At 39.0% G+C, this 27176-nt stretch overlaps 1 protein-coding gene across 20 annotated transcripts in view; it reads left to right on the forward strand.

Annotated features, from left to right (window-relative positions):
- ptprdb (protein tyrosine phosphatase receptor type Db) overlaps positions 1-27176 on the forward strand; it is a 149265-nt gene that overhangs the window by 13758 nt on the left and 108331 nt on the right. For all 20 annotated transcript variants that reach the window (XM_019359824.2, XM_019359828.2, XM_019359831.2 and 17 more), the window contains exons 2-3: positions 8176-8201; positions 26650-26725. The gene's annotated coding sequence lies outside the window, so the exon portion shown is untranslated. The remainder of the gene's footprint in view (positions 1-8175; positions 8202-26649; positions 26726-27176) is intronic.

Below are 27176 nucleotides of genomic sequence, written 5' to 3' on the forward strand. Positions count from 1 at the left end.
GACACGCATGCACTTCCACCATACACACACACACATACGCTTGCAGGCGGAGGGCTGGTAGAGGTGAGGTCTCCTGCGAGGTTCAGTCTTGCTGACTGGGTCTTAACTCTTGACACATGACCTCTGACCTTTACACCGTCAGCAACGCTGCTTTTCTCCAGATCTCTCTCTTTTCACCAGATTGTGTGTGTGCGATTAGCCAGGCTCTATTTGTGTTTTTATATTTAAGATCATTATACAGCCATTATGTTATTTATTATTCAGCTTCCTGCCCTTGTGTTTTCCTTCTGCCTCACTTTCTCTCACAATATCCTTCTCTCTCTCTCTCTCTTTCGTGCCAGGAAACGACGATTCTATTAACGTGCATGAAACTACTTTAACTACTCGCAGCGTAGTACGAAGAAGATAACAAGGTGTCAAACTGGGTGAAATTGCTGTACATTTGAATATGATTCTGCACGTCCTTCCAAGTACACTCAGGGTGTTTTCTTTTTTGTCCTGTGTTTTTTTTTTCTAAGTCCTTTCTTACAGCCTGAAAGTCAAATGGAAACTTCTTTTGTGCATGCATACAATTAAGTGCATACATAAAAGATATTTTCAAAACAAAAGACACATTTATGCATATTTAATGAGATTCACACTGCTATAGATAAAAAAAAAACCACAATCATATTGAAAAAAGGTTCAAGGTCAAATTTGAATAAGAACTGAGGACTTAAAACCTAATGGTGGATAAGTTTTACCACAGACTCCGACCTTACTGAAATTCAGTGACATAACTCTGCTGAAATGACATGACACGTTTTTTTAAAAATCTGTGCGGCGGCATTGTCGATGGTGTGAAAACGACTGATTTCTCCAAGCGTCTTTTGGTTCACGGATAAAAATGAGACGAACCAAGTGTTATACGTTGCATTTTGTGTCTGTATAGCTTTCGTGTCCCTTTAGTAAATGTCACATGTGATTTACATGCACATACACACAAACAGTAATAAGAGGAGGTGTCCATCTGGCAGTCTGTGTATGTGTGCGTTTAAGTTTGTGTGTATGAGTGTGCACCAGTAGGGGTTTGTGACTAATGGGGTCATTATTGATGCTGAGTCAAGATTACTGCTGATAGCAATGGTTGGATGCCGACCTAACGAGTATACAAATACACACATAAATGCACACACACACACACACACAGTTCCCTCCCTCTGTCTCTCGCTCACAAACACACACCCACATTTTCATTTTTTCAGGTTCTCGGAGGTGCACTTATGCACATAAACCTTCCACCTCAGCTAATAAACTTACTCACCCAGACATCCCCCTCGCAACCTCTCGAGACCCCCTTTGTTCTTGCACACACACACACACACACACACACACACACACACACACACATGCACACACATACAAATATTCGCATGCTTACACATTTAGACATGCACATCACGCTCTGCATAACCAGACAGGCAGCAAGTGTTTTGTGCACTAATCAGTCACTTCATTATTTTTCCTAGTTTTCCAAGTGCAATATCCATACTCAGCCCCATTCCGTGCATACGCTAACATACAGTGTAGCCGAAAGGAAACTGTGTTTGTTACCAAACAGCTGCGTGTAATGTCCACTCTGCTAAGTGTGCCCTGGCAGATATGCTGTGACAGTTAACCGTGTGCAGGTAATGGGTGAAAGATTAGAGATGGAAAATTTAATCTCAGAGAATCGGAGCGGTGCAGAAAAAAAAAGAAGAAAGAAAGAAAAAATCATTACTATGAAGAATGTGAACAAAATCAAATGGGAGCACTTGTTGTGTAGAGTTCAGCGGTGTGGTTAGAGGATATCTTTAAGTTTTGTGGTTTGGTAACTGTTTGCAATATCATGCATGAAATATGAGTTTTTGGATGCCCCCTTTGAATGTAATAGAATTCAAGGATATTCTTAAAGAAGATGAAGTGAGATGTTATGAAAAGACTCTGCTAGATGCTGTCTTTGTGCATGTGTGTGAGTATTGGTGTCCATCCAAGAGTGATAATCTTGACTCAAACCTCACCCTCAAATATACTGCTCAAAAACATTAAGGGAACACTTACATCATACATTGGATCTTGAATGAAATATTCAACCTGAAAATCTTTACTGGCATGCATTGTGTAACCTTTTGAGAACAAAATGATGTAAGAGTAGTCAGTGGAGGTGATAGCAGAGTTTAAAATCGCACCAAAAATAAAGTTTCAATTGTTCCCTTAATTTGTTTTAGGAGCATAAACATAAATGTTTGAGCACTTACAAGGCTCATTCACCTATTCCTCTATGCCTGAGCACTTTTAACCCAACTCACACTCCAGAAGAAACTAAGAAGTCAGTACTTGCCCAAGGATAATTCAATATGCAGACTAGAGGAGTCGGGGATTGAACCACCAGCCTTCCAACTAGTAGACAACTCCCTCCATCTCCCGAGCCACGGCCACATGTGTGCCTCTCTCTGTGTGCTACGGCAATTTTCGTTGTTCCTGAAAGCCTCTGTAGTTTCTAAATCAAGACTTTTATGAAGTTCTGCTGCCCTGAGCAGACCATTAACATTTCATATCACCCTGGCTCACTCCCTGTGTTGCTCCCATGGGCATGTAGCTGAAATTCCCTCTTTGTATAATCCCTACAGACTTTAAAAGCAGACCACGGTGACCACACTTTTATTATCGGACCTCAGCTGTGTTTTTTCCAGTTTTTTTCAGGGGTTTTTTTTATGAAAAAGATGACAATCAGTGTTAAGCATTGACCCCAAGCACAATCTTTTTTACATGGACTGCACTCTAGTAAATGCTCATTTTGACAAACTGATTTGCATAAAGCCTATGGAAAAAGAGGTGTTTTTTTTTTTTAATCAGAGTAGAGCCGTAGGAAGAATTTTTTTCTCTTAAGTTTCATCACTTTGCCAGACTTTATAGTCTTTTTTCTCTCACTATGTCCTCACTTTCTTAACATTCACCACTCACTTGACAGTTCTGAAGCACAGCTTGCCTTAAGTATCGGGGTTCAGCATGTAAGCTCATCTCATTATCCCCGTTTGTGTGTGTGTATGTGTTTGTGGGTGTGTGTGTGTGTGCGCGCGCTTCATGTATGAGTGTATAACTGACTGTGAGAGTGTGAGTGAGTGATGGGTGTGTAAGCCTCCCTCTCTTGCGCTCTGTTTGAAATAAAGCGACAGATAATCGCAGGGCTCTGGTGAAGCGAGCTCATCTGAGCGCCAATCGATACGGGTGCCATAGCTTCAAAGCAACCCTTCAAAGAGGAGAGAAATAGCCATATGCTCTTCGCGTTGCTGTGTGTGTGTGTGTGTGTGTGTGTGTGTGTGTGTGTGTGTGTGTGTGTGTGTGTGTGTGTGTGTGCCAGAGAGCCAGAGCAAATGTGTGGGGAGAGAGAGAGTGAGATCGGGAGTGAGAGAACAAAAGGAGGAGATGAAATCAGGGAGTCTCTGTGTGTGCAGATGAAGCTGTTTTCATTTGGTAGCAAACATTATCATATCACAGTTGACACGCAAAGTGGTTGTGATGCAACTGATGTCACTATTTAAATTGGACAAAATCATTGTTTCGTTAGCTGGTAATCTCCTGATATTATGGCTCTGTCATCTTTTATTCAGCAAACCGGCAGCAGCTGTGGCCTTTGTTGAGGAAATGGGCTAGGAGGAGAGAGACACACTCTCTGTCTCTGTCTCACACACACACACACACACCGAGGCGAAGTTTAAAGACTGGAAGATTGTGCGTGTCGCGTAAGCGAAGAAGTGAATAAACTATACACTGTACCGAGAGACAGTGGGAACTGAACGCTTGCAGGAAGGAAGAGTGTGAGGACGAGAGAATGACAGTGAGAAAGGGAGACGGAGGTGTACAGAGATGTGTTCGTAAGTGAGACTAAAAGAGGGAAAGGGGGGAGAGAGAGATCCCCGAACCACGCTGTGTTTAGCAGTGCCATCTCACCTTCCGGAAAGTGAAAATGAGAATGTATTTTTGACTCGTCGGTGGAAAAAAAAAAAAAAAAAAGTCTAGAAGTTTGTGCTTGGGAGTGAGTGTTACAAAAAATGTGTTTTCTGTGCACTCAGACATGTGTAATTCTATTAAGTGTGTGTGCGTTTGTGTGTGTGTGTGTGTGTGTGTGTGTGTGCAAGTTGAGAAAACAAGAGAATGTATGTGTATACAGCATGTGTGTGTGTCAGCATGTCTAATTAGCTGAGACATGCAGGTGTAAAACAGTAATTAATGGCACAACTGACTGACTTCATTATCTCCACATGAGCTTCTCATCCTGGCTCAACACACACGCGCGAGCACGCGCACGCACACATACAGAAACATTACAACATGCTTCTGAATGTACAGTAGTGTGAGAGAATGTGTGTTTTACTACAAAATAGCAGCGCTGTGTTGACTAGATGAAGTGGACACAATCATTGCACACGTCGCCGTCCGGACACTCAGACACTCATTTAGTTTGCAAATGGACTCATTACTAATGAATCACAAGCTGCTTTAGAGCAGGCTGAGCACACAGTAATGGTTTGGCCATCCTCCAGAATTTAGACACTACAGCGCACACATACACTCAGACACACACAAACACACACACTTGCATTGACAGAGATTGAGAGTGAGTGTCCAAAAGCGCCAATTACCTTCACATCCAATGTAAGAGAACAAGCTGGAAAGCTAATTATAAGTCCCCCACATGTAGATGGAAACCGTTCAAGCTCTCTCTTACACACACACACAGACACACACACTTAGGCCCGTGATATGTGACCAGCAATAGCATTTTCTTGTTTTCGTCTGTGGTTGTTAGCGTTTACAATGAGCTTGTTATGGGAAATATGGTTGTGACATTGGATCATTAGCATAAGTCATGATACAACCTCTGAGCCCAACTAGCTTTATTGAATCATCAATAAGACTGTATAATTTAGTGATTCCAGTTTTAGCCAGATTGATTTACACTTCAGTACCCTGCCAGGCTTGAATGGGATCAAATGAAATTAGATGCCACAAAATGCACCATGTTGTCACTCAGTAAGTGGAATAAATATGTTTTTTATTTATCATTGAAGTACTATCAATCTTTTCTCATGGTGGTCTGCCAAGACATAAATATTGCTGATGGTCTCTCTCTCTCTTTGTGTCTCTACCCTCTCTGGTGAGTGAGTGATATGGCAGTGATTGGACAGAGTAATTGGTCCTAATGAACATGTCAACAGACTGTTTCTTTCTCTTTCCATTAAACACAACTGGATTAGATTTACTGTGCTTACTCTAACAGCTTAAAGACTCCATCAGTAGGCCACTTTCCACATGCACACACAGACACACACACACACACACACAGAATGGCTTAGCTCAGTAGATCAATGGCCCCTTGGTCAATGTCTCCTTAGGGAGGGTTATCTATCTGCTCCTCACTAATGAAACACTCTGATCGTGAGTGTGTGTGTGTGTGGGTTTGAATGTCTGCATGCACTCATTGGTAAGATTGATTTTAAATTATATGGATATGGAGTCATGTAGCTTAGTCTTAGGTTAATTACAGAGTGCACCATCATGTATATGTGTGTATGTTGTCAACGTTCTTATGAATATTTAATTTAATTTAAGGAAAACAACATTAGTACCAGTACCAACGTAAAATTACCTTTGATTTTCTAACCCTGTTTCACTGGTAAGCACTCAAGATGAAAACTGTAATATACAAATATAAGGACTATTTCTTACGGTTTACATTTCAGCCACACTTCTTTTTTTGTTGTTGTTGTTGTTACTCTTTACTCAGTGGCCATGTTTTAAATATGCCATGCTGCTACCTGGTTAGGCTCCCTCTTGCCTTCTGAACGTTCTTAAGTCTCTGTGTCATAGATTCAGCAACGTGCTGGAAACAGTTGGTCCATGCTGACATGAGAGCATCACACAGTTGCTGTTGATTTGTTGGCTGCACATCCATGATAGAAGTCTCCTGCTGAATTGAGATCTGGTGTCTTTGGAGGCCATTTGGGTATGGTGAACTGTTCAAGTGTCCTATTCAAGAAACCAGTTTGACATTTGGTGCATTATCCTGCTGGAAGCAACCATCAAAAGAAGGGGTACATAGTCCTATATGGTCAGCAACAATACTCAGGTAGACTTTTGGCAGTTAAACGATGCTGATTTGGTACTAAAAGGCACAACATGTGCAAAGAAAATTTCCCTGACACGATTACACCACCACCGCAACCCTGAATCTTTGGTACAGGGCTGGATGAATCCATGCTTTCATGTTGTGGATGCCAATTTTTGACCCTAACATCTGAATTTTGCTACAGAAATTAGTCCAGGTAACATTTTTCCAGGTTTCTACTGCCCAATTTTGGTGCATTCATGTGAATTGAAGGCTCAATTTCTTGCTCTTAGCTGACAGGAGTGGCGCCCAGTGTGGTCTTCTGCTGCTTAGGTTCTCTGCTTCAATGTTTGATGCAGAAATGCACACTTTTGTTGTGGTTATTTGAATTAGTGTGGTCTGCCTATGAGCCCGAAGCAGTCGGGCCATTCTCCTCTGGCCTCTGGCATCAACAAGCCATTTTTCACCTAAAGAACTGCCACTCATTGGATATTTTCTATTTTTCCTGTAAACCCCAGAGATGTTGGTGTGGGAAAATCCCAGTAGAAAAGCAGTTTCTGAAATATTCAGAACAGCTAGTCTCACGGCAACAGCCATGCCACGTTCAAAATGACTTCATCTTTCTTCCTCCTTCTTTGAACTTTAGCATCATGTGATTAGATATTTGTGTTAATGAGCAGCTAAACACCTGCACCTACTGTAATGACTGACTGTAAATATGACTGTAAATATATGTATATGTAGATATATATATATGTATTTATATATGTACACTTGCAGACATTCATATATATATATATATATATGAAGAAAGTTTCCAATACAGTTATTGGAAACTTTCTTTTCAGCTTTATGTTCAATCTTTCTTGGAGTTGTACTCTTTTGTACAGTTGGGCTAAAGATTCATTACACAACTTCTCTTCATATTAAGTGAATAAAATGAAACCTGGGTTCTATTTTAGTAATCTATTTTAATGTTGCAAACTCAGCTAGAAGTTTGGTCAACCTTTATAATATCTATGTCAGCATTTCTTACTTTAGCATCTGCTTGTTACAGTTTTTTAATTAGGAAGCAGTTTTCTTGGTCAGTCTTTGTTTATTTTGTTTGGGTTTCTTTCTTTTTTTTCTTTTTTAGGCATGTCACTGTGTTTTAGCAGTGTGAATGTGTGTGCTATCTCTCTCCAAAGCTTCATGAATTGCAGCCAGGAGAATGTGACAGTGTGAAGTAGAGAAAGTCAGTATTTGGCAATGGATAAGAGAGAAGAACAATACCTAGCAAAGTAGTATTTTCTGCTTTAAACTCAGGTTTGAAGAAAGGGAAGAAGAATATAATGCCTTACAATTTTTTTTCTTTGTTTAAATTCTGTTTAAATTTGAGCAGTCCCATCAAAAGCAAACTTAAGAGCAGCTTCTTTTATTTTTTATTTTTTGAAGAAAACAACTGTCAAGTGACATTCGGAGCAGCAGAAATGGTTTCACTTTGTTTCCTCTTGTAAATCTTCTCCATATTCTTAGTCAAACCTGTCAAAGCACAGCTGCTCGACAAATAAAGTTTTAAATAAAATCACAGTCATTTTATCGTATTTTTAATTTCATGTAATCTATCAGTGTAAAACACTGATTAAGTGATGTCATTAAAAAAATACTCAAAACTGAACTCAAGAGGTAATTGTGCTTTTGATAACTATGTCCAAATGAATTTCATTGGACTTCTTGGAAATTGTTGAAATGACTCTTTACATCCTCACGAAGAATTATTTTTCAAAATGCATGCAGGCCAGTCAACTATAAATACTCAGTACTGTATGTGTTGCCGAAGGCAAGGGAATGAAATTGCAGAGAAATGCACAACAGCACTGCTTGTGAAATTAAATCACCTCTTCAAAAAATGTCTGTAGTTTTATCTCAGATGTTCTCTTGTAAAGTGGAAAGTTGTTGCACCCTATGGTAATCTAATTTCAGTCTCTCTTTTTTTCCCCTCTCGTCTCCCCTCTTGTCCCTCCCTCTCTCCTTCTGCCTCTCCCCTGTTTCGCTCCTTTTCTTTGCAGTTTGAAGTGCTGAAGTGCTTCTTAAGGTAAGAGTGTCTCATTTCGTGTTTTCCTTTTCTTGTTCAGTACTTTTCTTCGTCTGATTTTCTACCCATAAAACACAGCATGCCATCAGCACTTGGCACAGTGTGTGTTTCACGGAACAGTCTGCGTCCTCAAAATTTATTTGGCTCAGTATTCTGCTCACTGAAACACAATGAAATTGTGTTAAGATAACAAAGAGACACTCTGGGTAGCACTCCCACTGCACTCAGCTGGTATAGCCATGGTCTGAAATGTACAGAGCAGAATCAGCAGCCAGGATTACACTTTCCATTGGGATTTTATAGCACGTGTGATATATTTTCATCCTTGTATTAGGCAATAAATATTTTTAAATCAACATATAATGAGAAGCTGTTTGGCAATTCCAGACACAAACTATAATAAAACACGGTAAGTCCTCTTCTGTGGTGTCTTACGACTGAATCTGAACCCGTCTGCAAATCAACAAGAGCAAAAAATAAATAAATAAATAAAAATACCTTACAGTTTTTAAGAGGCAATGCCAATATTGTTGTTTATTTGTAGACTACAGGTTTCAGCTTTAGTAAATCTCAAACTTATTACTTTCAGGCTGCAATGTTCTGTAATAATATCAGCAGACTCACAATACTTTCAAAAGAAAATTAAATGTGCCACAATGCCATACAGCTGGGTTTGACCTTGTGTTTGAGCATAAAAGATGTCTCTGTAATATCTGCAATGTCACTGTTATGTGGAGTTCTGGTAAGAGGACACCAAGCACAGGCACTCAGGCAGCATGAATAGGAAAAATAACTTTAATAAACTAACTAGCGAAAGCAACAAAAGCTGGAATGGACAAAAAACCTGTAAAGGCCAGACGGCGTTGATAACAAAGACAAATGGCAAAGTAATCAGAAGACTAGAGATGCAACGCTCAACTGGGATGCAACTGGAATCAGATAGCTTCCAGTGTTCTTGGCCTGGAAGGGCACGTTACCTTTTCATGTATGCAATACACGTGAACAGCAGCGCCACAGCCACATGCTAACATCTTGTTAGTGTGGAAGCTCCTCACTTTGAGTGGAGACAGTATGGAAAGTTTCAAATAAGCCATAGGGGGACTACCATGAAAATGTTTGTAATAACAAACTTAATAAGACACTGAAATGACTATCATCCAGCTGAATGTGAACATTTTAAAGATGCTAACGAAGGCAAAGTTGCTAAAGCTAAAGCTATCCCGAGCTCAGCCAGCAGCCTCAGTCTGAGCAGTGAAAGGATGAAAGCAGAGATGATGGGACAGGTGAAAAAGACAAAATGGTTAATATTCTGTTATCTTTTGAACTTAAAATCATAAGCATACCGAAAATGGATGCAAGTAAATGATGCTCCTGTTTGGTAAGATAAAATACAGGTAAAGATGATTGTACAACAACTCAAATATTTCTACCCCTTTTCTAAGAGCAGAACTCTTTTTTTTCAGCTGTTTAAGTGAGAGAAAATCCAGTGACTCACTAAAGTTCAGGGTAAAAGTTCAGTTATTTTATTATGAAAATAAATTTTTGCATTGAAGAAAAGTTTGCTTTTGCTTGCATATCCTGTCAATTATGTTTCTTTAAAAGAAAACATTAATCGACAAATTTCAGTATTGGCAGGTCACACTTACAAAAAAAAGAATCTGAATCAGCCAAGAAAATTGCAATTAGAGCATTTTTACAGAATCTGACACATGAGGAGTAAGTAAATCATACATCGTGCAATTTCTCCTTTTTTTCACTCTGTTGAACAACATGGTAAAAATGAGTAATAATAGGTTAACTAAAATAAAGTCACCATGCATGAGTTCTGTACAGAGTGCACATGTACATTCACTTTCAGCTAAAGTAAGCAGCGTGTGCTGGGTAAACTACAGTTCAAAGGAATTCTTTCTCTGTGATAGAGCAGAAATCATATTGGGAAAGTTATTCATAGTTACAGAAAATGGACAAAGCAGCATTTTACAAAAAAAAAACATCATTTGAAAGATGTTGAAAGAATTTTTAGGTTTAACAGTGAAAAGAACAAAAGGTTGTTAAAGGTTTATCCTTTGATTTTGAATGCTTAACACTGGAGCATGTCAGTAACAGTGGAATAAAATGCTAATAATCATGGCAGGCTTTGTCACATCTACTTCAGAAGGACAAGCAGAGAGGGATGCCAATCCACCAAAGAGTTTAAGAAGGTTTTTTACCAAAGGTGCAATGTTAATCTTTGGTACAAACCTTAATTATTTGTGTATGTGTGTGTGTGTGTGCTTGCGTTTTATTGTTACCCGAGGTTGTGTGAAAAAGCACGTGTGTGTGTGTGCATGTGTGCTTGGGAGGGCATATGCCTACATCTTAGTCTCTGTGTCTTCCTTGTGTTTGTGTCTGGTTCAGTGTTTTGAGTGGGCTCTGCTGGGACTTTGTGTGGAGCCTCATTAGTGGCTAAGGTTTGGCTGGCGTGCTGCTACTGAAGATACTCGGGGCACAAAGTCATATGTTACTCTACTGCTGGCCCATCTGCCACATTGGCCCTCACTTGATACTCTTGAGTTTTGTTTAATTTTTTTGTGCACGTAAATCTTTGTAAGCAAAAATTCACCAGGCAGTGTACTTAAGTACAGTTATGAGGTATTTGTGCTTTACATGTATTTAAAAAAAATACAGTTCAAAAGGAAAAAGTGCTCCTTACGCACTATTAAATGCGAAAAATATAATAAAATATGATTATTATGGAACAAATGTTTTGAACATTTGATACTGGATTTCCTAAAACAAAACTGGGACAACCATGTACCCCTCTGCTATGTCAGCCCTCCTATGTTAAAAAGTAAGATAATAAACATCTGTGTTAATAATTCCTTGTCCTGCCAAGAAGCATATTATAAAACTGCTATGAATTTAGTCAGTAGTCTACAACTCAAGCTGTATTTCTTAAGTCAGTGTTTGTTTTCAGTAACCTAGCACCTTTAAAATTAAGCTATTAACTATTATATGCCATACATGCACTGAAGTGTAAATAATTATGATAGGATTACTTTGATGAGAGACTAATAAACATCATGCAAATGATTTTTCTTTTAATTGTAGACATAATTATATAGATATTTGTTTGCATTTTTCATAAAGGTGTTTGTTTTTTTTACAGTATTTCTATTAAACACTGCTATTATGTGCAAAACCAACCGCTTTGGGTCAGTTTAATACACTGTCCTCCCTAATCATGATGTAATAGGAAAGATATTGCACTATATTCATAAGGATGACCCACAGCAAAATCGGGGCTAGTAAGCGTCAACCATTTACCAAGACAAGAGGTGTTGTTTAAAATAAATTTAAAAGGCTTAATGATCTGCAATACTACTGGAAAACCAATATTTAGTTTTTCTCAGTTGATCAGAACTGATACCGAAAGGAAACAATGTGTCTATTGATCTTAGTGACAGCATAAAGACAAAAGGTTACATTGTACGATAAGAGAAGTTGAATCATAATGTATTTATCCATGACTTCTTGCATTAAAAAAAAATAAAGGTGAAGTAGGCAACATGTTTTGCCTCATTGGCTAAAAAAACATCTATATTAACTTTTCAGTATATTAGAACTTAAGTGGTCCTTGAGAGAACGAGACTCTTGGCAGTTAATGAGGTTTTCATGAAATAATTAATGGCTTTTTGTGCATTAAGTCATTTTTGATTTTGTGATCATTCATGTACCTACACACAGCACCTGTTAAATATTTTATTTACAGCTTTGTTTTTTTTTAAGGGAAAAAAATGTCTGAGGGCTTCAATCAATTTGATCCAAATGAGTGTTTGCCTTGGTGTTAAATGATACAACCAATAAAAAATTAATTTACATTTACGTTGGGTTAGAAGATCCAGATATTTGAGCCAAATCAATGATTTTGGAAGGTCACAGTCCTGGGTCAAAACCAGTGCTTAGACCTTAACCTCTAAGTTTTATGTGTCATGCCTAACTTACGCTTTTGAAGTGTGTTTTTGTCTCTTTCCTCCTTCCTCATTTATTTTCTCCATATTTCTCGATTTGTATCTCTGCTGTCATATCAAGTTTTCGCCTGTTTTTTTTTCTGTCATCAGTAATTCATCTCTTCATAATCTCATTTGTGTTTTTATTCTTCAGACAGAAACTTGTACCCAGCAATATTCAACTGTAAAATCATCACATTAATGTAGAATTTATGGAGGCATAATGTTTTCTCTAGCACACTGAAATCATTTACTATTAGCATTAAATATAAAATAGACTACATCTAAGAACCTGACAGTTATGCGTATATACAGTTCTGGGTATACTGGGCAATCCAGATGCATCTCTGGATTGCCCAGTATACCCAGAATCAATTAAATTAATCCATTAATTTCCACCTGCATTTAGTTGCATAGAGTTGTAGCTAAACGTTGGCAGAGACAGTGGACAATCAATATTTTGTTTCAAAATTATCTGTCTTTGAGGAGCACAATCATGTTGGTATATTGATTAAATTAGCCCATGCACAGATTGTTAATATTATGCATGTGTTTGAGAACATACACACCTGCAGGAGCTGTGCTGCCATGGAAACCCATGCCATCAAGCTCCTGGTTCACAGTTTTATGCTGATGTTAATGCCAGAGCGGGTTAAAAACTCGGCAGAGCATTAGGAGCTCTGTAGAGCACTGGAGACTCTCCAAAGTCTCCACAATGCACTTCAGTTCTGAAACTCTGTAACTTTACATGGTTTGCCACTTTGCGACTTTGATTTGTTTCAGTTGTATGCATATTTATGTAGTTTTCTGAGCGCCAATCTATAAAACCCATGTTATATTTCACTGTCACTTATACTGTCAGTTAAAGCTCTGGAAGTTTAAGTCAGATTCAGGGAGGCAAAGAGATCCACTTCCCAGCTAGACCAGCAAACCTGAAATAACAGAGAGGGCAAAATGCAAGCTAGCACTTTAACTTAAACCCACTGCTGTCTGCTATTAAACCTGCTAAGGGAGGAAGAGTAGTGACCCTGCTATTTCCAAAATTCCCTCATATTTATTTTTTCTTGTGTTCGGACCAGAAGGACTGTTCAACTCCCCTAACGGAAGTCGAAGGAGCTTGGAAAGAAAGCAACTGGTTTCTTGAAGATGTTCAACCTCTCATCCAAGAGGTCTTCACGAAACTCAAAGAAGTCTAGTTGCTTTCTTTCCAAGCTGCTTAGAATACCATGACCTGGATGACTGAGAACCTACACAGACATATTCCCCTAACTAAAGTTGTACGCATTGATAAAAATAATTATTTTCTACAGAAAAAAGTAATTTTTAAACTTATCAAAGCATTTATATATTAACTTTGACCACAGCAATTTCAATCTAAGCACATAATTGTGTTATGTTGTGAAATTGCTGCCAGTAAATCTAGTAGTTTTCATCCCTCCGCGCGGCAGGTAAGAGGGAAAAAAAGGTTAAAAAAAGAAAGAAAAGCCAAATCATGAATTTGGATGTCAACAGATAGTACAGAAATTTGAATAATTCTATTTGATTTTAAAGTAAAAGGTTTCTCCAGTAGGTCTGGCCATGAATTTGAAGTGACAGGTAAGTAAGCTCACATAAAGATAAACACAGATAGACATGAGCAGACAGAATGGCCTCTGCATGAACCAGTCCAATTTACAATTTCGCTCTAAATGTACAACAGCTCTAAACAAGTGAAGTTGTGTAATATGTTGTTTTCGTGATAAGATTCATTTACAGCCCTAGCTTTAATAGCGGCGCTCAGCAGGAGAAAGGTTAATTATCACATCCTGCTACAGACAGGACACCTCCTCCTGTCAAGCGCACACACATAACACTCTGAACCACACAAACAAGCGAGCCATCAAACAAAACTCTCTCTCAGTGTGTAACTGCCATATAAAGATGTAATCCAGCATCTGTTTGTCCTCATTTCCTTCATCATTTAGTCGAGGCCCTTTTTTTTTGTATTTTTCTTCACTCATCCCTTCTTCTAATCCCACCACACGTACTGTATGCGTGGTGATATGCCTGGACTGATGGCACAAATTTCAGTCATGTTGTTCATAAGGAAGAAACGGAGAAAAGTCCTCTCAGATCACGCTCCTTCGCTTTGATACAATGTGTGACTTGGGTAGGTTTCTCAGATCAAAAATGAAATTACAGATGGGTAGACAGAGGTGTTCAGTGGGTGTGAAGCAGTGAACCATAAAAAATGATTGCTGCTGTGTTGTCTGGAAGAAGCCAAACAATTTAGAATGAAAAAAAAAATCTGAAAGTGACAGCTGAAAAGAAACCACCGTGAAGTAGTAAATCTTTTTTCTGCTAAAAGTGGACAACAATCAGTTCGGTTTAAATTGCGAACCTATTTACAACATATCTGCATTCCTCATGACATCCACTCATTCTTCAAACCATTTTCTGTTTTTACTCAAACATTTCCGCCCTTTATCTTTGCTCTCCGTACTTTTCTTGTCTTTTATCCTCCTATTTGTGCACATATGCACCACCTCCTCCCCCCTCTCTCCATCCTCATTTCATTGCCGGTCTAGACATCTTCAGCAGCAGGTGTTAGGGCTGGGAGGGAAAAAAAAGAGGGTGAGAAAAGAGGGAGGCAGGGAAGGAAGGAGGCTAGGAGAAGGCAGGAGAGGAGTCAAGGGGATAGGGAAGAGTGATCGAGAGCAGAGAGGTAACTAGATCAGCCACAGAGGCATATGATGGAAAGGAAAGGAAAGAGTTAAGATAGGATTGGAGCAGGGAGGCAAGAGTGGAGGTGTAAAGGGAAAGAAGAGCTTTGACTAAATCAGGTAGGTGCCATGCTGAAGAAAGAGGTGCGGAAGAGGCTATTTTAATTCAGGGTAGAAATCAGGTGCTTGAGGTGGGATGCCAAAGAAAAGAGGTAGGAGGGGAGATGTGGAGCAAAGGAGTAAATGAGGTAAAGAGAAAATAAGTGCGGAGGAAGGGAGAATAGTAGAAAGAAAGCAGAATGTGAAGGCAAAAAAGTCCCAGGAAAACATTAGGGCAATGTTGAAAAGAGGAGGGAGCATGGATGGATGGATGGATGATGTGTAGGAGAGAGGATAGGAACACTGTTGTGCTTTTACGGGAGGACACCGGCTGCTAGGAAGTGAGGTGGGTAATAAGGCCATAGCTCATTCCTGTGGAGGTGTCTGCGAGTGTGAATGTCTCCAACAGTCTATGTGTGCAGAAGTTATGTGTCTGTGTGCTTACGTTGCGAAGAAGGAGCAGGCTCGATCCTATTAGTGACTACTTCTCACCAGATGACTTATATTCACCTCGTTTTTCACCAACTGGTTGACAGCAGATGCTTGAGAAGAAGAAAAAAAAACACATGTAAGCACATACACACAAGCAGAATTGTGCAGCTACAGGAGCAGTGACACGTGAAATCTGCTCCTCCTTACTGATGTGAAGGCCATCAGTGCAGAGGAAAAACAGCTTATGCCGGTGGGCGGGGTTGGGGGGATAAAAAGAATTACCTTAGATAACAGAAACAACAGTAATAATAATAGCAGTAAAATAATAATAGATTTTATTTATAGGTGTGTTTAAAGACCTGCAAGGTAACACTGCAAACCAACAAATTTAGCCTGCACTACCTAGTACTGTCATAAAATAGACAATTTAAACAATACAACATGATTGACATTTCTGTGCATGAAAGTACCAGAGAACTTCAGGAACATGACATGCTCAAATCCAGCGTTTAATTTAAAAAGCTAAGACTGCAGGCATGACAGTAAGGGAGATGCAAATGGCAATTAAGAAATATTTTATTATTTGCATTTATATAGTGCTTTTCTAGTCTAATTGATCCCTCAAAGTGCTTTAGACTGTAAGTTGCATTTAATCATACATTCATACTGTGCTTCTCTGGAAGCCAGAGAAATCTAGGTGACCCATGCGAGCACGGGTTCACATAGAAACGCCTCAGCCAACCAGGAGATTCAAATCTGTAACCTTCTTCCTGTGAGGTGACAATACTAACCATTGCATAATCATTCCACTCAAGGGTGGGTGACGTTAGCAGGGCAAGTGAATGTATGAGTGGAGAAGTGTTAAATGCAGTGTTGTATAATGCAAGAAATTGAAAACTGTAGCAGCAAATCTAATTGGGTGCCTCATAAAGGAGAGGTGCACAGCAGCCGAGCTCCCAGGACTTTTTTAGAGCAGTGACACATTGGGCCCAGGTATTGCCAGTGTTGCTGTTTGGGAAAAAGCCACACCTCCTCTGCAGTGTCTACAACGCCAGCTGCCAGACAGACTGCCACAAATGTCACTTGCTGAGCAGTTCTTAAACTTACCTTCTCTCGTGTCCTTTCTTTCTCATATCTTGCTCCAAATCTGAGAGTGCAGTTAACACAACATTTTGTTTCATTCTGTAACATACAGTTTAAGCTACCAGACAGAATTACTATCAAGCTGCACAGAAACAGTTTGGTGCTATTTAGTGAGCTGTTTGAAAGTTTGCATTTGAAAAAAACCTACTACTTAAAAAATAAATACTTTTTTTTTTTTTAATGGTTTTGTGCTCACAATTGTTTAGGCTCACTGTAGTGGTAACTAGCTCCTAAAGCACAACTTTATTGACATGAACCATCATCATCCATCATTATAGTTACATCATGGATGAGTGACAGGGATGAGAAAGTTTGTTTTTAAAAAAAAAACCAACTGTGTAGAGTGGCATTACTTATGATTATTTATGATTCGTAGCATTTTGTATTACTCTGCCTAGTGGAATACAAAATTTAATCACATTGCTCATTGACTGAAGGTATAAGAAATGCCCAATTTTAACCACGTGGTTATATTATTAAAGTTAGATACAAAAACAATGATGGTTTAACAAACAGGCTGCCTTTAAAAAAGTATCTACTGACTGACAGGAGCTACACTGCAAAAACTCAAAATCTTACCAAGTATATTTGTCTAATTTATAGTCAAAAAATATCTCGTCACACTTAAAATTACTTACTTTTTCTGCTTTTTCGTAAAACATTAAATCCTAACAACAACAATAATTACATTTTGTCAATAAAGATATTATTTTGACTAAAGTTCTTGCACATGCTGGTTTACTAACTATTACAGAAACATGAAAATGATTTAGGTAGTTATCAGTAATTTGGTACTAAACCTGTTTTGCACTGTATGTATAACATGTTTCCGTGATGCCTAAACTTCAGTCACTCCTACTTACAGCATTAATGCACTGCTAGTACAAAAACATTTTGATTATTGTCGTCTACGCTGTGGGCTGTAATCGAAAGTGTGACAAAAATATAGTATGCTCCTGGATAAGACAAACGAGTAGAAGTGCTGAAGAAGTTATCATAAGAAAATAGGTACAAGCAAACTGTGGCTTAATTATTGAATTTTAAAATACAGTGCCTTCAGTACTCATAACTGAAAAAGTAGCCTTATTACTGGACGTTATTGCTAAAAATACTTATAGGAGAAAAGGTAAACTATGTGAATCGAGCTGTGTTTTCCCTTTGGTTTGTTTATGTTTTAAATAAGGGAAATGTGATTTTCTTTCCCTGTTCATTTCCCCCTGTTTGTATGTGTTTAAAAAAAGGCAGTTGTAAAGTGTTTATAAATCATTTCTTATCTGAGAAGGTGGGAAATTAAAAACACCATCCTCTTCATGCTGTCCAAGCCCCTTGGTAGAGCACAGTCTATCTGAAGCATGGAAATAGAGCATCTTCTATTGAACTAACAACCTTGTGCACTTACACTGGGTGTCTGAGTACTGTATAATCAGTTGCCCACGGGAATTTTGTAATTGCAAGATATTTAACAAAATCCCCATCTATCTTGCAATGGTTTGCAATTTGGACTAGTCCCCACACTTTACTTCATAAACCCTCCAAAATCCGTTTCTTATTTCTAAAAGTTTTGCAGAAACCCATCAGGAAAAATCAATTCATCCATCCATACATAAAAAACACACATTTTCAATCCCATCTTGTCCTTTAAAGTGAAAGTTCATTTGTGTTATTGTAATTTACCATTTTCACTGTGACATTTTCTTCCAAGAAAGAGGACTGACCCCATCAGACTCCTCACCTGCCATAGTCCGAGCAAGCCCAAGAACTAATGGTTTAGAGGGAGGATATACGAATCTCACCCAATAATTTTGGTTATTTTAATTAAATTTATGCATATTCTTCCCTCTGAAGAATTTGGGGCATCTGTATTAGTGAGAGAAGGAAGAAAAAGAGAGAGGAAGAGAAAATGGGTCACCTAAACAGAGGGACTGAGAGGCTTCATTAGGATACCCGTTGCAGTCATTCTGTGGTCATTCTAATTCTGCCTCAGCATTCCCATTCAGCGCTCGTGGGAATCCAATATCTGCCTAACATTTGTGACCTCGTCAAAAACAAGAAATAACCAGGAGTCAGGTCACGCCGGTCTCACCCGCCACCACAGTTGTGACATCCTGCCACCGCTTTCTATTTATTCTGCCTAAATTAGCACTTCATCTCGCTCGCCTTGGAAAGAAAAATGTCAGGTTGTTTCTAATCCAAAACTTTGCAGGTTCTTGGTGGAAAGAAAAAAAATGCACCCTTTGTCTTTATCAGTGAAAGAATTAGGATGTTAGCGCTGAGACAATTTGATGTTAACTGTGCAAAGGAATTAGATGTACCATGTAATTTTGCCTTTCAAATATGATAGCTGAGCAGATGGAACAGGGCAAAGCTCTGTCAAAGTTTCTGCACTTCAGAAGTTCCTCCTCCCTCTCACATATCATTTGCCCTTTCTCATTAGCTATAATTCTCCGTATCGCCCTCTCTCTTCTTCACCCGATAACGCCCGTTCATTTTTCTCCGTTCCCCTCTGTGTTGTAGACGCTTCCTTTCACTTGTTTCACTCCCTCAGTCAGCGCTCTCTTGGCCCCGAGCGCAGTAGACTCTAATATGTCTTTAAAAGTAGGACACCACTGAGTAATTTGTTGCACCTAGCAAATGAAAATTCACAATTGTCACCATATATCCATGACTACAGGGCCACCCCAAGCACACAATAGCATCTGCTTCTCAGGAGAACAGCCATTGTGCTTTTTTTTTACATCATTGTATTGTTGAATTGAATTTGAAAATATAGGATTATTTCACAAAGGCATGACACCGTTTCACAGCAGGGATGTTTGTACCCTTTGTGTAAGCTGCGTCATTTCACTGCCATTACATGGAATTTGCTGTGTTCTAGATTGCTTACAGCCACCTTCTGTTGTAGCTGCTCTTCCTGGCAGTAAGCGTGAAAATATATCTGCCTTAATTTTAAGCTTTTATGCTGTAATGTTGAAGGCTTAGTAAAAGCAGTTTCACAAGGTTTGGCCTCTCAAGAGACTGAATGCCAACATTTAGTATTAGTATCAGCAATATGTAAGCAATAATGTTACTTGTATTATTTAACTGTCAGTTTTATGGTTTTGGTGCTTCTTTGTTAGTGTACAGTTTAAAGGGGGTGAAAAAGGTATTAACAAGTCAAATACAGATGCAGGTCAGTAGCATTTGAGGTGGCCTTGACCCATAGTAGCAGTTAGTAAAAGCTTTTCAGTCTGCCGTCTTAGTCTTATGGAAGTCTATAAATAGAGTATTCCTACTGTTACAGCTTCTGAAACACAGGATTGCACTTAAGCTCACATTCATACATTTAGATTTAAATACGTTTTTTCCAAGATGCAGCACAACAGGCTGTCAACATAAGGCTGGCATGTTCTTGCCCAACAAAAGTTGACACTGTCAATCCATTATTACCCAAAGAAAGTCATGTATTACACATTTCTTAAAGGTAATGCAGTCTGTTATATAATATTTATTACTCCCCATGTAAAGTAATTTATATGGTACTATGCTACTCGTTACATTATTTCTGCTTATTCCGTCATATAAAATGAAATGCATTTACTGTAGTACAGTAACTGGAAGTGTGGTGTGATTATAGTAACACGTCATCACACCCAGCACTGTTTATGATGTGCTTTGTTCCGTACCAGCTCTTCTCCCTAAATGGACATATCTTCATCTTTAATGGCTAAACACTCCACTGTGTTCACTTCTAGTCAAGCTATTCTTGATCTCTTGTCTATACTGCTTTCTAGGAAGATCACACATAATGTGGTGCGTTAAACAATCAAAGGCCTGCACTGTGAAGCCAGATTTTATCTCTTTTTCGCACCTTTTTTAAGATCACCAGGTTTAACCCTGCTTGTATGGTTACTGCTCTGAAGCACATCAGAGATCAACATGTGTGAAATTACTACCTATTTGCCAGTCAGTTCAATCAAAATATGATCAAAATTCATGAAAGATTCCTTGAACCTTTGTGCATGGATAGTAGGACTATCTAAAGTTTTTGTGTTTCCATGATGAGCTTCAGTAATAAATATAGATTCTTAGACGCGGCTTTATTTCTTTATTTTTTCCCTGGTGGCTGCAAACAATTACTTTTAAACTATTTTACTTTTTGTATGCATTAATATATGATGTACTTTCTGACCTTACATCAAATTGGAGACAGTCTATGCTTGAACTGAAAAAATAAAAACTAAAACTGTATTTTAAACATTCATTTACTGTCAGATTCTCTTGTGTCTTTAAGATAAAGTTGTTGTTTTTCGACTTGCAGTACAAAGTTTGCGCTTTTGCCAGATTTCTTTTAAGGCTTCAAATAGGCTAGATTTTATTGATCTGAGGTCTTTTCCAGTCTCACTAATCAAAAACTTTTCAACCACACACACATTCCTACAGTTTTTTTCTATCATACTGTTCAGTGTTTGTGCTCTCAGACTCTACAGACTTTGTCTGCAGCAGCAGTGCTACTTTCAGCCTGTGTTATGTGTTTAACCTCTTCCTAGTTTTCCATAGTGCAGGCTGCCAGTGCACTTATTCATATTTTTGATTGGGCTGATGCTTCCTGCGTCACCTCTTTTGTGTGAATGCGCAGAGGAAACCCCGGGTTAATTTAGGGAGCTGATAATCAGCTTCATGTGCCTGCTTATTCTGATTGCCAGTGTTGGTGTAACTGAATTCAGATAAGGGAAAGGTACCCAGCATATGTTCAGTTCACTTCATAGTAGCACAGGCCCCAGGTCAGGTTTTTTTTGTTTTGTTTTTTGAGAACTGGACCAAAATCTGTGCAGTATAATCTTCTTTATTAATTTCCTGTATTGTTGTTGTTGTTGTTGTTTTTGTTGTTATAGGAGGTGGAAGTAAGATTATAACTTTTTGTATATGTATTCCTCTTGAAGCATATGTACTAATTATTTTAGCTTGTGTGGCAGTACACAGCTATTAATTACATTATTAATGAAAGCTACTGTTTTGAATCTACAGCTTTTTATTGAGTGGCCTTTTGGGCACGTCAGTCTCAGGTTGGGTTGGACTGGACACTAATTTATACTAACCCTGATGATCTGAAATAAGGTTCATGAACGTTGTGAGACTGAACCACAAACAAAGCCTAGTTTGCTTTTTTGTTGTTGTTGGGGGGTTTTCGGTTGTCAGGTGCATTTGATTGAAAGACGTGCTCCTGTTTCAGTCAATAAAAGTGTCTACGCAGGCTGTGCAGCCTGACACGTGAAATGTAGATTGAGCTCTTGCTGGTCTTTTGATGGAACGCTTTAGTCACAAAATTTTACACAGGCTGTTTATAAAATTCAGATGATTAATCTAAAACTACAAATTTAAAAAGCAGAAAAAGATAATATGATATGCTATAGAACTGCTTAAGTACACAGGCACTACCACTTCTGTTAATTAAAAATAAATATTAGCACAGGAAATCCAGTTAAAATGGACAAAAAAAACCCTTTCACCATATAATGAAAAGCTTTATATGTGGAACTCCTTTACTGTGATCTAACATAAAGGCAGCTGTCTATCATTTTTTTGTTTCTGTGCGTGCTTCACAATAACTTGTCATTTGTTCAAGGTTATTCTGTATCGTCTCTATTAGAGTGACAGTTTGAAATTGACTTTAAATTCCAAGGCATTTTTTGAGTGAAATACTAAACTACAATATCTGCATCCTGTTGAAGAAAATGAAGTAACAGAGCACTTTATAGAAGAAAAGGAAATCATTTGTATGCATTGAGCCCAGTGGAAAATTAAACAAGTATAGCGAAGGGGTGCTTATAACCAACAATGTAATGCTTGAACCAGATCATTTGCTGAAATAGAAATAGTCACACAGATATGAGATATAAACTGGGTGAATGACAGCCAATGACAGTTTCATCTAAAGCGTATGGCAAGAGTTTATATAAGAAGAAAACTTAAGCTGGGCTTCTTGCATCAGCAAGGTCTCTGACAGGCAGAAAGCGTTGTTCAATGAAAGTGAGTATGGCAGATGAAAAATACAAAAAGCTGACTTACTGTTCTCTGAATCTAAAAGATGCCCGGCAGCACCATCAGCACAGAACTGGCAGAAACAAGTGGGTACATCCATCTAATGTGTACAGTCTGGTCATAAGTAGACTTTACTGAATCAGTGCTTATTAAAGTTGTATTTATGGAAGTCTTTATGAATGTGGAAATAAAGCAAAGTGACGCTTGAAAATATAAAAACTGGGTCTAACTGAAGGCAATTTCGTTGGCAAAGTGCTGAAGAACGATGTTTTTACCGGGAAACACAGTAGAGGGTCTCTGAATGCTTTAGAAATCAGTTGCTGCAAATGGAGCGAGGGGCTTGGTCAGAATTAGTGACCTCCTCATTAATAAGAAACATAGACAAAATCTCATTTGTCGTCCAATACCACCAGAGAGGCATCTGTTTGTCCCCAACCTTGAAAATGAGTCATAAAGAATTATTTTAGTGGCACGAAAAAGAGCCGAGTCGTGTAACAGATTGTTTGCCCAACACAGAACCCTTCAGTCAACATCAGTGAGTCAGTCTGGGGATTCACAAAGAGGCAGAAGTGACTTAGAGTCCCTAAACAGACGTAAAAACTGTAGCAGGTTCACAGGGATGCTAACAACATGGGTAAAAAACTGTACCCTGGTGGACCTGGGGAGAATTCATGTTTTGGGGGTTTTCTTGTAAACCATGGTCACAAAAAAACTGATTATAGTGGATAGAGATTATGTTTTTCCTTTTCTGCATTTTTATTGAATAATAAAAATGGTCCCCTCTTACTAAAAATATCCTCACTTTACAGCAAGTGCTTAAAGATTTTACTCACTATTCTCACCTGGATGTACGGTGGGGATAAATGTCTGAGAATGCCAATAGAGGAATCAAATTTTAACTCACTGTTTTGAATCAAATCCCAAGAGACCCAGCTGCATTTGCTATAATAAACCGAGACGTGAAGGAACACCAGAGCTTTGTAATCCGACCCAACTTGAAACGCCAGACAGCTGTACTTACTTTTGATTTTTCAGAAGTGGTAATTTTATGTAGTTTAGGATTAAAGTGAGTGTGTGTCTGAACTGCCTACCTGTCATCTTGCTTCTTCTTATACAGGTTGTTCAATGGGTGGAGGAACAATTGGGTTTTGAATGCAGCTGACTCATTATTTTACTGTATACCTTTTCAGCTTAAAAAGTTCAAGAGCAGCAGGTCAGTTTTGAAGTTTCATTTGAATTATGCAGGCATTTTGAATCCTCTCAAGATGTTTGATCATCCTTGTGGGGTCAGATTTAATCCTCACCCACTTTATTCCCTTTGTGTAAACTCTTAAACACTAGAGGTGCACACACACACGCACACACAAGTATGCAAGTTGTAAACAAGTTGGAGAAGTTGTTTAAGCAAGACTGTGCCATTCCACTCTGAGAGTCCCTGTTGCCAGCTTGACCTGCAACAACCTCCTTAACGTTCTGGGCCAATTTTGATCAGTGCCGCACATACACTTCGAAAGAGTAAACATGTTTACAAACTGAAGTATGCTGCTGAAATATATTTCTCTAAAAGGGAATGACACTTCTGGTGAACATATGATCTTGAAAGATTTCACACTTTACTGACACTGTAAAAAGAGATGGCGCAGCTTGAGGACGGTTGCGTCTGCAGATAAAGTTTGTAGGTAATCATGTCAGTGTTGTCCGTGGCTTAACTGTGACACTGCATTTAAAATAGGCTTAAGAGACATCTGATGCCCACTCTGCTGCCCCGCTTCCCCACTTGCCTTGATTTTGAGTCTGAGTGACAGAAGCCTATGAAGAGTGTTTCATACATGCTGAGTGAAGCCAAACCAAAGTAAGCGGAGTTCCACTGAGCTGCCCTGGTTAGGGTTAGACATCAAAAAATTATCTGGGCCATTGCTGTGCAGATCAGTGCAGAAATAGTTTGGTTCATGGTGTGAAAGGGCCATGTGAAAGCACTTCAGTGACCTAAATAATATGCTACCATGCCCAGAACCATTTCCACCACCAGCAGAAACCTTTAAGGTGACGTCCAGACGTAGCACCTAGAGATGAATTCCCTTCAAATTACTATCAACATTTTGACTCTCTCTGAATAATCACTTTCAGCCATTAACATAAAAGGGCTTCAAAGGCTGCTCTGAAGGGTTCCCATGGGAGTCCTCTCAGAGTTTCAAAGCAGCAAAAAAGGTTTGCAGACAGGCTTTCACCAGTGGGTGCCACTTCATTGCATAAAAGTCACAGAAGAATCTAAAGTAACGCCATGTCCACCAATGCAGGACAAACATAACTCGTCCTATGTCGCTGTGCAAGATCTGTAAACTGAATTGGTTGCACCAACACAAGCTTTCTCACTGATCTAGTTTCCAGACTCTCCCTTTCCTGCACAAAGCTGCTGAGGCTTTAATTACTTCTGCTGGGCCAGCACAGGTGAAGCACATTCTCACTAACAAGGTGGTTTCCAACCAGGGAGTACTGAAACCCAACAGGAAAACAACATGATTGAGGGGGAAACCAGTTCCCGCAATAGAGGGTAACCGATGCTTATAATAATCCTCTGCACAACTCATTTCACCAGCACTGTAAGATCATTACAGAGGAAACATGTTGCAAGTGGATGGGAATCGAGGGAGGAATGTGTCATCGACTGAAAATAAAATGCTAGCTTGCCTCCACACGTGATGCATGTTCATTTGCAACAGTGCACATATATGCAAGCGAACACAAGTCTGAACTCAGATCACACACTTAGATCGTCAAAGTCAGACAAAGAAACACAATCTTCAAATTTTGCATCATTGAAGATCTCACCTTTATAACCTAAAAGCAACTTGTGATTACAGGCCAAGGAACGCACAGCATGACCTGGTTATGATTTGCAAACAAATCAATCTTGATATTTACATCACCAGATTCTGCAGTTAATGTATGCTGCCATCACCGTCTTTGCCCTTGTTTGGTAAGTCGGTCAGCAGCACAAACACAGGAGTGGTGTAATAGCACAGACCAGTGGTGACTCTTTGTTATGGCATCTTTTGCCTTTTGCCAGGGACTGATTTATTCTAATCATCTTGATATTATTAATAGGCTTTTCTATAGCATTATTTCAATTTGATTTTAATGTATTTATTGCTCATTATATTATTTATTTGGGGATATGCAGAATTTATAGGCTAGCCTGACTTACAGTGCTTACAGTGGCCATCCCATCAGATACACCAGAAGTAGTAGAAAATAAGAAGAAGAAGAAGAATTATAGATTTAAGTTGAAAATGTTCAAAATGTTCTTTTTTTTTAAGTGGCTGATTCACAGCATGTGTGTAGAGGACTTTTTGTCAGATTATTTAAGTTCAATAAAAGACAAATATCATCATCAACAGAAGCAGTTGTGGAAAAAACCTTTCAGATCCACACTGATTTCCCTCCACCAGTGATTTCTTCTTTGCTACATCTTGATGTCACTGGAGTCACAAAACACGGAAAAACGCTGAAGAGTGACATCTGTATATCTGTGTGCAGGTCTGTGTGTGCACATGCATGTATGGTCTGTTACATTAAACATGCCTCCTTGCTAGTATTCTCACATGGACCTTTAATCTGCGAGTGTGTACTTTTCATACCGAGGTGCTGCATGCTTTTCCCACTTGGGCATTTCAGCCCCTGTTCCACTCACAGCCTGTACGTCTTGCTGGCATGGAAGCCTTAAAAGCCTTAAAAGCTCCCGGTGTAGAAGTTGAGCCACGGCTGTCCATTTGACCCAGACTGCTTTTGGAACAACTGAGCTGCACTATCTGAACTTGGGTTTCAGATTGGAAGCTTTGATCTGAATGCAATGATATAAACACACACACACACACACGTATCAATGCAAAAATGAGTGCAGGAAGAACATGGAGAACTTAGTTGAAAGTCAGAGTTGTCTTTAAGATCAGTGACTTCTTTAAAGCTAAAGCTCTGCTCTTAATTCCTTTCCTTCTCCTTCTTTCTCTTCTCTTTCCTTCCCCAACCCCTTTGCTTTCTCACTGTATCCTCTCTTCTCTCTTGCAGGAGAATTCTGGGGAGATTTCTTACTCTTTCATTCCTCAAGGATGAAGCAGCACAGTGTGTCTGTGCATTGAAACAGGTAGGCAATGATTACCACACTGAACGTCAAACAGACACATGCACACACATGAACATTTACTGTCAGAAGCCCTTTTTTCCCCAGGTGAGTTTTGTGTATGATCTCTTTTGCTAAAAGGCTGCACCATGACCACTAAGGAAGACACAGCAAGGGAGCACACAAAGATAAAGAAAGGAATGGAACCTTTCTTCTGAGAGAGTGTAGAAAACTCAGAGGGAGATTCATCATAAGGCCCAGAGAAAAATCAAGTGAAGACGTTGATAGGATGAAAGTTTAACCAAACATCAGCTCCCCACAGGAGTAGCAAATCTGCTGCCGTCGCAGTGGACGGACCGGGAGAAAGACATGCAAAGAGACAGACTGACAGACGGGACAAGACAGAGCGGCGATCCCCAGCTGTTTTTAAAATGCTGCCTCTGATACATTATTGAATATGCGGCTCTCTAACGCA

This window comes from Oreochromis niloticus, linkage group LG6 (genome assembly GCF_001858045.2).
Source record: "Oreochromis niloticus isolate F11D_XX linkage group LG6, O_niloticus_UMD_NMBU, whole genome shotgun sequence".
NCBI lineage: Eukaryota > Metazoa > Chordata > Actinopteri > Cichliformes > Cichlidae > Oreochromis > Oreochromis niloticus.